This window comes from Urtica dioica, chromosome 8 (assembly GCF_054948205.1).
Source record: "Urtica dioica subsp. dioica isolate 48M chromosome 8, U.dioica_male_clone48M_v1_H2, whole genome shotgun sequence".
Taxonomy (NCBI): domain Eukaryota; kingdom Viridiplantae; phylum Streptophyta; class Magnoliopsida; order Rosales; family Urticaceae; genus Urtica; species Urtica dioica.
In genome coordinates, this window is record NC_142763.1 from 3,496,732 (window position 1) to 3,510,900 (window position 14,169).

A 14,169-nucleotide genomic window follows, 5' to 3' on the forward strand; every position below is an offset into this window, starting at 1 on the left:
GGAACTTTCTAGCACAATCACATCTAAAAAAACAGATGGACGATCGTTTCTCTCTCCACTTCGCAGCTTCTACAAAGATTGTCTCCGACAAAGAGCGGGAAGTATTTACAGGTCACTCGCCAAAGGAATAATCGGCCTCACTCACTAATATTGAGCTTCCAAATTTTCCACAAATTGGATTAAACTTGTTTACCTGAAATCCCTTGATTTTTCTAAGCGCTAATTCACCAAGAAACATCTATCTCTAAAGATATTAACATTTTTGCCACTACCAATAAGATAACTAGAGTTACCTTTAATGAGATCTCTTGATGCACAAATATCTCTCCATCTTTTAGAGTGATGACTTTCAACTTCCACCTCAAAGAATTCAGTAGATGCACAATGCTTCTTTGACAGAACTTCCACCCATTTCAAATTAGACTTAGCCGCGACATTCCATCAAAGTTTGGCCATGATATCTGAATTCGTCTCCTTAAATTTCCGAAGTCCGAGATCTCCGAGCTTTTTTGCCTTCCAAATATCGTTCCACCGAACCGAGGAATTATAAAAATTGCCCTTCCCTGAGCCTTTCAACCCAAATTTCCTCGTCCCCTTGACGAAAGCTTTTGAGCAGTTCATACGTTGACATCGTGTAAACGAGAATGCTTTGTATAACCAATTTAAGTTGTATTCCCAGCATTGGAAATAGTACGAGCCATCCATCCTTCGAGATTTCCAATGACCTTTTTCTTGAGGCACGCAAAACTCCTCGAGTTGTTTTTGCTAAGGATGAGGGGATTACCAAAATGAACTATATCGTTATGACACTCCTTCATACCAAGCTCGCTAGCTATCAATAACCTTCGATCATTCGGGAAATTATTCGAATGATTTTAGGATATTGACCTTTTTCACGGACGAACCAAGATATTTTCCTCATAACTCCACAACACTTTGACCTCCTCCGAATCCGCTTTACAAAAAAAGAATCGTGCCGTCGACGAACATGAGGTGATAGATACTTGGCACATTGCTCCAAATAGATATTCTATGAAGTTGCAACGGCTTTCCTCACTAGCCAAAATCCTACTAAAAACCTCCGACGCAATGATGAATAAGAAAAAAAAATGGGTCACTTTGTCGAAGACCTCTTTCCAACTTCAACCTCTCTAAAGCACTCCCATTGAGGATTATAGCACTACAGGCCGAGCTCATACATTCTTCAATTAGTTTTACCATCCTCTCTAACACTCCAAAGATGCAGAGCACCTTAAAGATGAAATATCATTCCATTCTATCGTACGTTTTCCTCATGTCCATCTTTATGCCAATGAGACCTTATTTACCCTTTATCCTTCTCATTTTTGCCAACACCTCTCTCGCAAGTATGATATTTTCCGTAATCTATCTCCCCGGTGTAAAAGCCGATTGATATCAAGTACCTTTCGGAGATGCATCGTGATGATTCTATTAATGACCTCGAAGCTAAAACTGCACAAGCTTATTGACCGTAAGTTATCAAAAAAATTCACCCATTCACATTTAAGGATGTGAACCACATGTGTAAAACTAGCCTCGTCTTTTAGACTTTTCTCTTTGAAGAAGTCCGAGAAAAAAGAGCTCAAAGAAGCCCCGACTGTATCCAAATATCGCTTAGAGACCATCGGGGCCGGTGGCTTTAAGACCAGGCGTTTTCCAAACCGTCTTTCTAATTTCCTCAAGTGAAGAGATTCTTGCCAACTCCAAATTATCATTCTCATCTAAAATCGGTCCCACTAAATGTTCAAGGTCGTTCGAGGAAAACAGATTAGAAGATTTAAAGAGTGTGAAAAACTTACAATTTAAATGATCTCCAATGTTTTTCCGAGAAGAAGGCTTTAACGGGTTATGCTAATCTTTCTTTGTACCTTTTTTTGTCTTATCCCCCATTTAAGCTTGTCCGCCATTTCCGCTTTCTCTAAGTCCCATCTTTTCCTTCGCCGCAGCTACAATTGTTGCAGTTAATGCTTTGGCTTTTGAGCCCTGAATGTCCCCGTGGAATTTGATTGTTGTGTCTATCAGCAGTTCTCGCAGCTTTCCGGCCATCTTTTCTTATAGCTCATGGGTACTATAAGACTTCTCATCTCTGAAGTATCAGATCATATATTTTTTGTTAGGAATATTGCCCACTAGAAGATGATGATTACTAAATAAGATAAGAAGTTATTTTATTAGCATCATATGATTAGTGGATTGAGGTCTAATAACATTCAGAACAATAACAACTATCATCCATAGTCTCTGTATCAAACTGAATCGCATATATGTGGAACATGAGTGAGGGTTGATCACTCAGTGAGAGCATTATACACTTGCAGAAGGTGTACGATCTGGACAGGCTTTGGAGATAGATGCGTCGTTTAAGGACCATTACGATGCACTAGCCGAGGCCATTTATGATGATCACAGTGATGCTTGATCTAATATCCTGAAGTAATCATGGACTTCTAGATCATGTTACCGGCTTCTTTGACTCACCACGTTAAAGGCTAGTTAGACGCTGATCAAATAGGTGTCTTGGGAAGTCGGGACATGATTGTAGAAGAAAGTGATTTACAGATACGGAATCCAGCCTTCCTGAAAGAAGGTTAATGTTCTCTCACCTAAGGGTTGATTCCATAACAGATTGATTGTGCACACTTCTGAAGTTGGCTTACGTTCGGTTGAATCTTTCGATGGGGATGCAACGATGCTTAGAGCTTATATGTAACGAGAAATGTATAATGGAACAAATTGACCTATCTCGATACGGGCAGAACCTGGAGGGTCATGCTCATGTACTGACTAAATCAGTGGACACTCGTTACGATGAGTAAATATAATTCTAATATCAAAGTTGGGTTCAGTCCTGGATTACACGGTGGAGTATTGTAAGGGACTAGACAATTCTATTAGAAAAGAAAAAGGAATATTTTGTCTTTTATCGAGCTTGTTAAGCTTCTACTACTAGGTCCATCGTCCCCGATTCGGCTTCGATAAAGGCGGATAAGAACGTTAATATAATAGTATGTATTATTATTATTATAATCTCACTTGCTGTAATAGTGATTGACAACATTAAATTCCTTAAATAAATATTTATGGCGATGTTGTTTATTTGTTGCTAGATCAAGTAAGTAAACTTTATATTTATTGTTAGACAAGTAAATATGTGTTAAATGAGTTTAAATCTATTGGGCATTGAAAAACCAAAATTTTGGGCCTCTCTACCAAAATTTTTAGCTGTCTGGTGCAAACCAGTATTTTTTCTGTTTTTAGCTCCTAAAATATAGGAGAATAAATAGGAGATATGATTGTCCTATATTCTCTCCTAATATTTAGCCTAAATATTAGGAGAATATATTTTCCTAAATTTTCTCAACAGCAAATATTAATACTGTTGTATAAAATAAAATCCTATATACTAATCTGACGGATGAGAGGAAAAATAACATTCACTTGTTGAGATCCAAGGGTTGAGATTTAATCCACAAGTGTGAACACAATAAAAGGAAATAATATCTTTTAGAATATTCTAGAATATTCTATAAAGATACCTTTCAAACTGCTATAAATAGAGGGTTGATGTGAAGCGAAATTTAAACCTAGCCAAACAGCTAAAAACATCCACACCTTCTCCCTTGTGGCCATGAGCTTCTTGCTTCTTCTTCCCCTCGGAATTGCTTCAATTCCATTCTTAGAAATAAGGGAGATAGCCAAACAGCTAAAAACATCCACACCTTCTCCCTTGTGGCCATGAGCTTCTTGCTTCTTCTTCCCCTCGGAATTGCTTCAATTCCATTCTTAGAAATAAGGGAGATAGATCGGAAACACCTCATTTTCAGATCTAGTGAGATATAACGAAGCCCACTCTTTTGTCTTATCTTTCTCGAAGATTACGTTTCGGAAAAGTATGGTGTCATCACATCGAGTCCTTGAAGGAGGACTTCCAGATCTGATCGTATGGAGGATTGTACGTTCAAGACGAAGACGGATTGTGAAAGCTTTCAGTTCGTGAGCCAAAAACTGTAAGTTTTCTTAAACTCGTCTTTTATCTGATATGGTTGCTTGATGAAGTTTCTTATGATTAATTAAGTAATCTAGATCCTGTTTAATAACCATGTTAATAATTAGCTCTTGTTAGCGTAATTATTCTTTTCCGCATTTAATTGGTTATTTAAGGTGCATTAATCACCAACATTTTTAGTTGTCTCCGTAGACCCATAACAGATTTGGCCATGGTGTTAATTTCTTCATTTTCCCCACTAGGTTTGACAGCTTCTCGAACGGGTATTTTTTCGGAGATTCTGATTGCAACCAGCCCCCGTAGGCACAAACTATGGGTGAGTGATCGGAATAGATCATTATGATATTGGGCTTGTCACATCGAGACTCTTCATGACCCAAGACTCCACAAGTATAGCAAAATTTACCCAGATATACATCATGTACTTGATCCAGAAAGAATCTCGGCACTAGACATTCATTCACATCCATATCGATTTTGATTTGCAGTTCATTTCCAGACTTTCCGAGCATCGCAATAAAAGAGACCAGATTTTGCCATGTCAATAGTATAATAATGCGCTACTAAAAAAACGACCATTAACAACTATCTACAACAGTCGTAACAAAGATAAGATGACTATTACAACACAGTCTTAGAAGCCCCCAGTCATTGAAAGTTGTTGACAGTCATAAAAAATATCATGCAAGTCGTAAAATCTATCATTTGACAGTTATAATTTTTCTTTTATGACTATCCGTAGTAGTCATAAAAGCTACCAAATGACAGTCATGAAATCTTTTTATTGACTAACAAATTATACAGCCCGCTATAATTCAATTTAACAGTTAAAAATATATGTATTTATATTTTAAATTAAATTTGACAATTAGAAAAAAAAAAATGAATTATTTCTCGCTTATTGCTTATAAAAATGCCCTTTGGCGTACATAATTTCGAAAAAAAAATTGAACAATAATATTACTCTTCCAAATACATAAAGTACTATATTTTAGTTTCTAATAACATATCACAAATATAAAGCCCGAATGGCCACATGATCGAATTTTTAACTTAAAAAATCTAATAAACTGGATAGTTCATAAGGTATGTGAAATCAAAGTTACAACCCCTCTACGATAGCTTTTGCAAAATCTTCTCGTACTTCGTTAACTTCATGAACTGTATAAATTTCTCTACCAAATACCTGCAAAAAAAATAATTATAAATAAGTAAATATTAAAGCAATAACTTTAGTGAGACCAAACTTTTATCATTCTTTACATTAAAAAAAATGTTTATCTATATTGAATAAACTTATATTAGTACCTAGCCAAGATTAGATGGCCACTCACGCATCCCCACCTTTCTGTAAGCCAGTGTTACCCACCTTTTTTCCTACAACATATCATATAAATTACTACTCGTTGCAGCAAAGGAAACACTATTTTCAAGTATTACCTTATTCAAATAAATTTACATAGGTAGCTTCATATCTCTAATGCTCATCTGACTGACCGTACATGTGTTTGGAATGTTCCAGTTATGAGCTAAAGATTCATTGATATACGTTTGCACACCCCTCTTCTAGCTATAACTCTCATTTACTACTACAAAGTTGTACACAGACAATGAACCCTAAAGAATAGTCTTGCAGTTTAATAGACAAAATTAATAATATACATGAACCCCAAAGAAATAAAAATTAAACTAACAAGGCCTCTAAGGCCAAGCACCTAGTAACCGAGTGGCCTGGAAAGGTAACAAGCAGTTGCCTTAATCTAAAACAGCATTGTTTTTTTTATCTACACACAACTCATTATAACAAATTAGATAAATTACCATAAAGCCACCAATTTCAGTTTTGCTGCCTAGTCTCAGAGATGGGACACTTTAAATCTCATACCAAGCTGTAACTCAAATTATAAAATCCATTTTTGTGTACCAACAAAAATGAACACGCATCAACTTGCCAACAAATCGAAACCCAATACCACTAGACATGACTAGCAATGAAAGAACCTCAAAATCGTTGAAAACAAAAATCAAACGTAAATAATAAAAAAAAAAGGTGTGAAACTGCCCACAACGATCTTTGATTTGAACACTAAGCAGCATTCCAACTGTAACAAAACGTTTAATTAAAACATTAAAAAATAAAATATTCGTAAAATTAACGCTACGACGAGGACATGGCGGATGAGAAGAGGTGGACGTTTAACATGGATTATTGTTGTAGTGAGGACTGTAGTCAAATACGTAAACACGGCTCGAGGCGACGGAGGAGCCAGCTCTCTGTTAAGAAGATGATAAAGACTTAGTCTAAGCATTGAGAGAACCCCGAGTTGAGAATACCAACTTTTAACACTAATCAATGGACATGTACAATTATAACAATTACATACCACATCAAGAATGAGAGCGTAAGAGAGAGGGAGATGGAGAAAGACCCACTCACTTTATATCAAAACATTAGACGGTGATAAATCTCAAAATTAAAGACATGTTTTAGTCTAACTAATAGAACACATATGAAATCAAAACATACATAATCTATTCTCTAATGGGTACAAGAAGTTATGCAACAAAAATTCCACAAGAAATTGGATTATACAGGCTAACACAAACGGAATGAATTACTGCCAACTTATCAATCTAGAAGGCACCAACATTTAAAAGAATAAAATATACACACCTTTGCCTCTGCGTATTTCAATTTCTTTTTCCAAGCGAAAATAAAATTAAACCCTAACTCTATGACAAGAGACATTGCATAACATTGCCCATATCAATCCATAGATTTTCTTCAATTCTGGGTAATCAAAGGCTATGAATACACGTGCGAGAATAAACCCTAGAGAATTATAGCGAACATGGAGAAGCATAAAAATCTTCGAAAAAGAGACCATACCTGAAATGGATGCGGCGAAATTGACACGCGAGAGGACGGGAATAGAAGGCGATATGTGAGGTGTAATATCTATACCCGTATAACAATAAAATCAATGTAAATAGAGAGTGCCTTACCCATGTATTTATCACAGAGGAAAATGATGTCGTATAAGCAAAGCCAAACACCAAGGAAGCGGACGCAAAAGCGGGGAGGGTCGATTGGGTACGTATTGGAGAGGCCGAGAAGTGAATTTTTTTTTTCTCAGTTCGTAGAAGAATGGAAGAGAAGAAGGGGAAGAGGATACGATAATAAGAGGAATTTGGGGGTGCATGGCTTTTATATTTTTATTTTTTATTATCGATGTTTGTGGGAAAGAGTCATGTTCAAATATTTAGTAATATCTTTTGCAATTATTTTCCCCCTTTTCTTGCGTAAAAAAAAATTGACTACTAAATGTCAGTCTTTAATTGGCGGAAATCTTCTACGACTAAGAAATAATGAGAGTCTTTAATACTTTAGGTGTAATTTATAACGACCGGAATATATCAACAGTCGTCGTATGAGTAACAGTTGTAATTAATAAGTTATTATATACGACTATCAAAATCATATACGTGTTATAAATAGTGTAGTCGTGTATTTCCATTTGCGTAGTAGTCTCATTAAGATATCCCTATAGAAGCCCTTTAAACCTGAACACAAAAGGGGTTCCTACATCTCCTCCAGTAAAAGTGACGGCCATTGGACCATTATCAGTTGAATCTGAATCTGATTGAATCTGAACTAAAAGTGAGCAGGTTTGATTTCTTGAAGCCACTTTACTCATGATGGCCGAAGAGAGAGAGAAGTTTCCCGGCAAGAATAAACTCGATCATCGTCTCCTGTATGCTCAATCGCCGCACTTTTGGATATGACTAGAGCTCTAGCCATTGGAAGACGCCGTCTGAGTAACCACATCTCCGAATGACTCGTTATTCTCCATCTTACCACGCTCATGAATCTGGACATATAGTCTTCTCACCCAGCCCCCTCAGAAACAAACTCTCGTACTCTTATGATGTAACTCTCAAGTGTTTCCATATCACCCAACCAAGATACAGTCCCATACCTTAACCAAAAAGATAAAAAGAAAAGAAAGATCCAAGACTCAGGACACAAAAAGATATAGGAGCCAAACCCCACTAGATAGAGTGAAACCCCAAAGGACAAAAGTCTCACTACCACCTTTTTTTTACCTTGTGATTTGTAATAGCAGTAATAAGATTCTTTAGTTCTTCCAGAACTCAAGCAATATCACTTATGTTTGGACGGATGTGACTCGGTGAAAATAAATTACATATCAATAAGTAATAGATGTCTTATATAAATGATCAATTGTTCATAGCCATTTTCTTGTTATTATCCGTGAAATTCAATTCATACTCCCATTAAATATTATGAGATTGCCTCACTTTCACTCAAACACTCACCCGAGTGTTTTTCATTCTCAATTACGAAGGCCGTGACACAATACTCACGAATCGCAAACCTCTTGTCTATACAGTCACGTATAAGTGGGAAAACTAAAACAGATATATATATATATATGCACACATTCACAAACTATTTCTGAAACACAAACGTACATGCTCGAAAAACCTAGAACAATGCGTAAAAAGAACAACTAAGGGCAGTTTTATATTTGACCACCTGGTTACATCTTTAGGGTTTTACAAAACAAAACGCTTAGAAGATATATACGAAGCAGATCTTGCGTGAAGACAAATTTCAATAAAATTGGAAATTTCCCAATATATCGGATCAGTTTAATATTTTGCAAGATCTGACCATCATGGTCAAGATATCTCAACAAATTATATAACATGTTAAGAAACATCTTGCAAAGATTTTTCTAGTAAAAATAAGTCAATAATATAAGTAACAACAAATTCTCAATTTAGCTATTTCTTAGACAAAACATATGAAAAGTAGACATTAACCACCGCGGGTATCAAATAATTTTCTTATAGAGACCAGTATATTAAAATTACAACTAAGCTAATAAGTTATGATTTATTGAATATATAAAAACTCGTTCTGATAAATAAATAACTTGTTCCAAATGTCTTCTAAGGGAGTATGATCTATTTTGCAACAATTTCAAAGAAGTTATCTATATCATTAAGAAATAATGACTTCACTTATAACATTACTAGTTTAAAAAACGCGCTACGCGCGAGTCAGCAATATTTAAAAAAAAAAAGTGAAAAAGAAAAATAAGTAAAATAAAGTAAGTTTAGACTTTTAATTGTATTAAATATAATATACATTAAAAAATTATACAAAATATATTGATAAGAGAGGGAGGAAAGAAATTAATATACATACAAAAATTATACAAAATATATTTATGAAAGAAGGAAAAAAAATTCAAAATCGGAAGTAAAAAAAATCAAAACCGGAAGGGAAAAAAAAATGGCTCCGCGTGTCGCTGCCTGGCAACACGACTCCCTCTGCAGCTCAGGCGGTTGGTTAAGTTGTAACTTTCCACCAGCTCAGGGGTTCAAGAGTTGTATCTGGAGAGAGAGAGAGAGAGAGAGAGAGAGAGAGAGAGAGAGAGAGAGAGAGAGAGAGAGAGAGAGATTATAAGGTATTCCAAAATACCTTCTTTTTGTTTTAATCTATCAACGTTCAGGGAAAAAAAATGTGACAACATCGATTTTTTTTTTTTTTTTTTTCTACTTTCACTTCAGCAAAATAATAATAATTTATGAAATCTTAAATCACCAACGTAGATCTTGGCGTAATTTCCACATATGAAATTGAGCACATATCTATAGTTGTTCATGTTTCTGATTTTAAGAGACAGAGGAGATTACGAGGCATTCTAAAATACCTCTTTATATGTTTTAGTCTCTCAATTTAAGCTCAGAAAGGATGTGACGACATTGATTTGTTTATTTTTTTTACTTCAACCATTTGTGAAATAGGTTAGCAGTAATGCATGTGATTTCAAATTTTCATCAATTGTCTCTTTGTGTAATTCACTATGTAATATGTATATGAGTATATATATGGGATCTTATTGTTTGTTCATTCCAAGCTACCCATGAATTCATTTGTACAGATTGTCATATTCATTAGTTGTACACATTGTCATTTCAAACTGTGAAAAAATTAGTTCATAGTTAAAAACGCATAAGCAAACTTAAGATTTCCTACATGTTTGAAAACCAATTAGAATTTAAACTATTAAGCGTCTAGAACTAAATCCAGTGCGCAAAAAAAAAAAAAAAAATCACGGATAAAAAAAAACACATAAGAAGACTCAACAATTATCATCTCAAAAAAAAATCCATAACACATTCAATCTAGCAAATTCACCCCAACTGGTTAATCCTGGTGGCAAGAGAGCCATGGTTTAATCCCCGCGAATTATAAATGAGTCTTCTATGCTGAAACTAAAACGTTATTATTCTTCTTAAAAAAATTTATTTATTTTTAAATGTCTCCAACCAAATATTAAAAAAAAAAAAAATACCATTGTACTATTTGAGCATCATAACATTGCATGGAACTCTTCCAGCGTGGCACAGTAATTAGCCAGCTTGGCAGAGTCGCGTCGCAACGAGCTCGATACGACATCAAAACATAAACGACACACATACAACATTGAAATAAACGACAGAAAACCACTGCAAACGACCGTGATATGAAGCTGAAGCTTCATTAACATAAAGACATTAAAAAAAAACACACACACACTGACCGTACCACAACAGTAAATCATCCTTCATCAGCCTCTAAACGGAGCCATATTGAAACAACCCTATCTCTCGCCTAGTAGTGCCACCATGAATGCTCTTGAAAGAAGTCTCAACCATACCAACAGTACCAACGTTATCATCATTGAGAAACCCAGCAACAATCTCCAAGCTCGGCAAAAGAACCACCTTCTCCCAAACGCCCTCATGATGACCCGCCGCCACGTCACCCCCGCCAGCAAGGCACTCGAAAACCTCGGTGGCGTCGATCCGGACAATGTCCCACCCCTTCTCCTCCCTCAGCCGTCGGATCTTCTCCGCTTGCTTCCTCGCCAAAACCCGCGTGTTCTCCTTCATCTCCTCGATCCCGTTCGCCAGAATCCACTCGTCTCCGCTGCCTAAAGCTGGACAAAATAGGTAGCCGATTAAACCTTTAACGATTTGTTCAAAACGGATAATAATTTAAGGGAAAATATCAAGACTATCCCTCGTGTTTAATCGAAATGCGAGATTTATCCCCTCTATTTCTAGAAATATCATACATATCCATTCAGTTTAATATAAATGACATATACCTCCCCTGACAAAATGTTATATTACAAATATCACCCTTTTCATTTATTTTTTACAAAAAAATAATTTGAACTCCCCAAAATACTCTTAATAGAATAAATATTTATTTACTATTTTATTAAAAAAAAAAATCTCTTTTATAAAAAAAATCCTTAACTTTTTATAAAGAAATTTTTTAATTTAATTTTTTTGTATGTAGAATAGAAAATAAAAAATTATTTCATTAAGGGTATTTTAGGGAGTTCAAATTATTTTTTTGTAAAAAATAAACGAAAATGGTGATATTTGTAATATAATATTTTTTTAGGGGATGAATATATCATTTATATTAAACTGAAGGGATATGTCTGATATTTCTAAAAATAGAGGGGATAAATCTCGCATTTTGATTAAACACGAGGGATACTCTTGATATTTTCCCATAATTTAATAGGTTAATCGTGCTTTTAAAACGGTTAACCAATTAACGACTATTAGCTTCAATAATCATGAGATAACCAGTTAAAAATATAACAAAAATTAATTAGATAGCTAGGCGACTAAAATGTTCGAGATTGTTATATAGACAACGCTTTTCAAATTTTAGGTAAATAGCTACAAACATTATTACGTGATATTCCTGCTTTACCATATTATTAAAATAAAATGGTGAGATATTTACGTCATTTGTCTAAGATATTACAAAACGCTAGCTATATAACAATGTGAAACTGTAAATATAAATATGATTATATATCTAATGAAATCATTTAATTAATTAAAAAACTGATTAAAATGTAATTTAATCGACCGATTAATTTCAACCGGTTAAAAATTCCACCTTTACCGCCGCCGGAGAGGAGGTAGGGTTTCATCTCCTGGACCCCGATGGAGCGCCAGATCCCACGGGAGAGGTCCGCAGCGGGGTCAAAAAACTCGGCGATTTCGTCAACCAAGCCCTCGGAGACCATCTCGTCGACTCGGTCGTCGATGCGGCGGTCCAAGGCCTCTCCGGAGACTTCTAGGTGGAGGAAGAGAGGGTCTAGTACCGCCGAGCGGAACTCGGGGCTCTCCACTAGGGCTTCCAGGTAGGAGTTGGACCCACCGACGATGACCGGGATATTTCCCCGCTCGGTGATGGCGGCGATGATTTCTAGGGTTTCGACGGTGAATTTCTTGGCGGTGAATTCGGCGGCGGGGTCGGCGAGGGTGGCGAGGAGGTGGTGGGGGATTTCGCGGCGGCTCGGGACGGGGAGTTTGTTCGTGGCGATGTCGAGGCCGGCGTAGAATTGGATCTTGTCGGAGTTGATTATCTCCGCCGGAATACGGGTTGCGATGTCGACGGAGAGTTTGGATTTTCCGGTCCCCGTGGCTCCCATTATGAAGATGATCTTTGTGCCCTTGTTCTTGTTCATGTTTGATGACTTGAACCTCTTTTTAAAAAGAAAGAAAGAAAGAAAGTAATAACGGATTAGTTTTCAGTAAAATATTCGTAGCGTCAGTATATCAAGTTTTTAAATGTTATGTGCTTACGATAACAAAAAATATATATTAATTTTTTTACGTGAGTTTAGATTTTGATTTCTCTTGTATTGGCATTGTTGGGTGGTTAACAGTATATAGTCTGCATGGGTTTTTTTACGTGAGTTTTTCTTTGTTACTGAAACAAATAATAAAATAAGAGATATCTATATAACTAAGCCAACGTTTATAGGATGAGTTAAGCAATAAAAACGTTTTCCTGCAAAAAAATGCAAGTTTTCGGTTCTAAAATAAGAGACAAATTTCCCTCTTATTTTTGAAATTTTCAAATCGATGCGATTTACCGCATTTATAATTTTTTTCTTTGAATGTGGACGCGACTTGTAGGGTTTATCCTTGAATTTCATAAAAGCGGGTGAATCGTGTGGTCGCGTTTGAGAACATTTAGGTCGCGTCTCTTGTGGGAAAATTTAGTTCGTGTCTAAAAGTGCATTTTATAGTAGCGGTAGTTAATTAGTGAACTTGATCGTATAGAATTACAAAAGAATTTGAGCATATATTATAGTACGAGTTGCATGGAAATAAAAAAAGAAGACCGACCAAACCAACGATCGAAAAGCACATAATGAATAAGCACAATATTTTAAACAAAAAATTAACCAAATAAGCCACCGAAAATTTAATAATTGTTAAATAACAAAAAATTTTATAAATAATCACCTCAATTTATTTACGACACTAAAAAAAATAAAAAATATCTAAAAATATTCCCGCTTATTTTGGATTTTTTTTTATTATTTTTTAATGTCGTAAATAAGTTGAGGTGATTATTTACAGAAAATTTATAAAAAAATTATGCTATTATACCAAACCTTATAAGTCAAATGACTGTATAACTAAAAAACCATATTTTAAATCTTTCTTTTTAACATTATACGAATGACAAAAAAACAGGAAGAAAAATACAAGTTGTATATGTATGTACCTTGACTATAAATTATATCCGATGTCTTTTGTGTGTGTGTGTGTCTGAGAGAGAGAGAGAGAGAGAGAGAGAGAGAGAGAGAGAGAGAGAGAGAGAGAGAGAGAGAGGTTTTAGCAGTATGTATTAAGAGTGATTGTAAGTACTGTATATGTTTGCACACCTTTATATAAGCCCTTCTAAGTTCTAACTCTTAAATCTCCTATTTTATTTTTATAGTGTCTATCCTGATACTTAATTAGGTTTAGATAAGGAATCAAAACTGTTTTTCATGATCAGTATCGTTAGGAATCCCACGTAAAAAAATAATGAAAACTAACGGTCATGAGTTACTAATGTTTTTTTCTTTCTCTTTGTGAATATAGATACCCCAGAAATATGGAATAGAATCTCTCTCTCTCAATTACAAAGTGATTTGGTCAACCGGAAGAAATATAGAAAAGGATAACCACAAATAGTATTTAAGGCACGGTGGACTGGATATGGTTCCTCAAATTTTGATATTTCCGAT

General features: G+C 35.3%; 1 pseudogene; it reads right to left on the reverse strand.

Annotated features, from left to right (window-relative positions):
* Positions 1-10,681: 10,681 nt before the first annotated feature.
* On the reverse strand, positions 10,682-12,609 carry LOC149387341 (adenylate isopentenyltransferase 5, chloroplastic pseudogene; annotated as a pseudogene).
* Between the last annotated feature and the right edge of the window lie 1,560 nt (positions 12,610-14,169).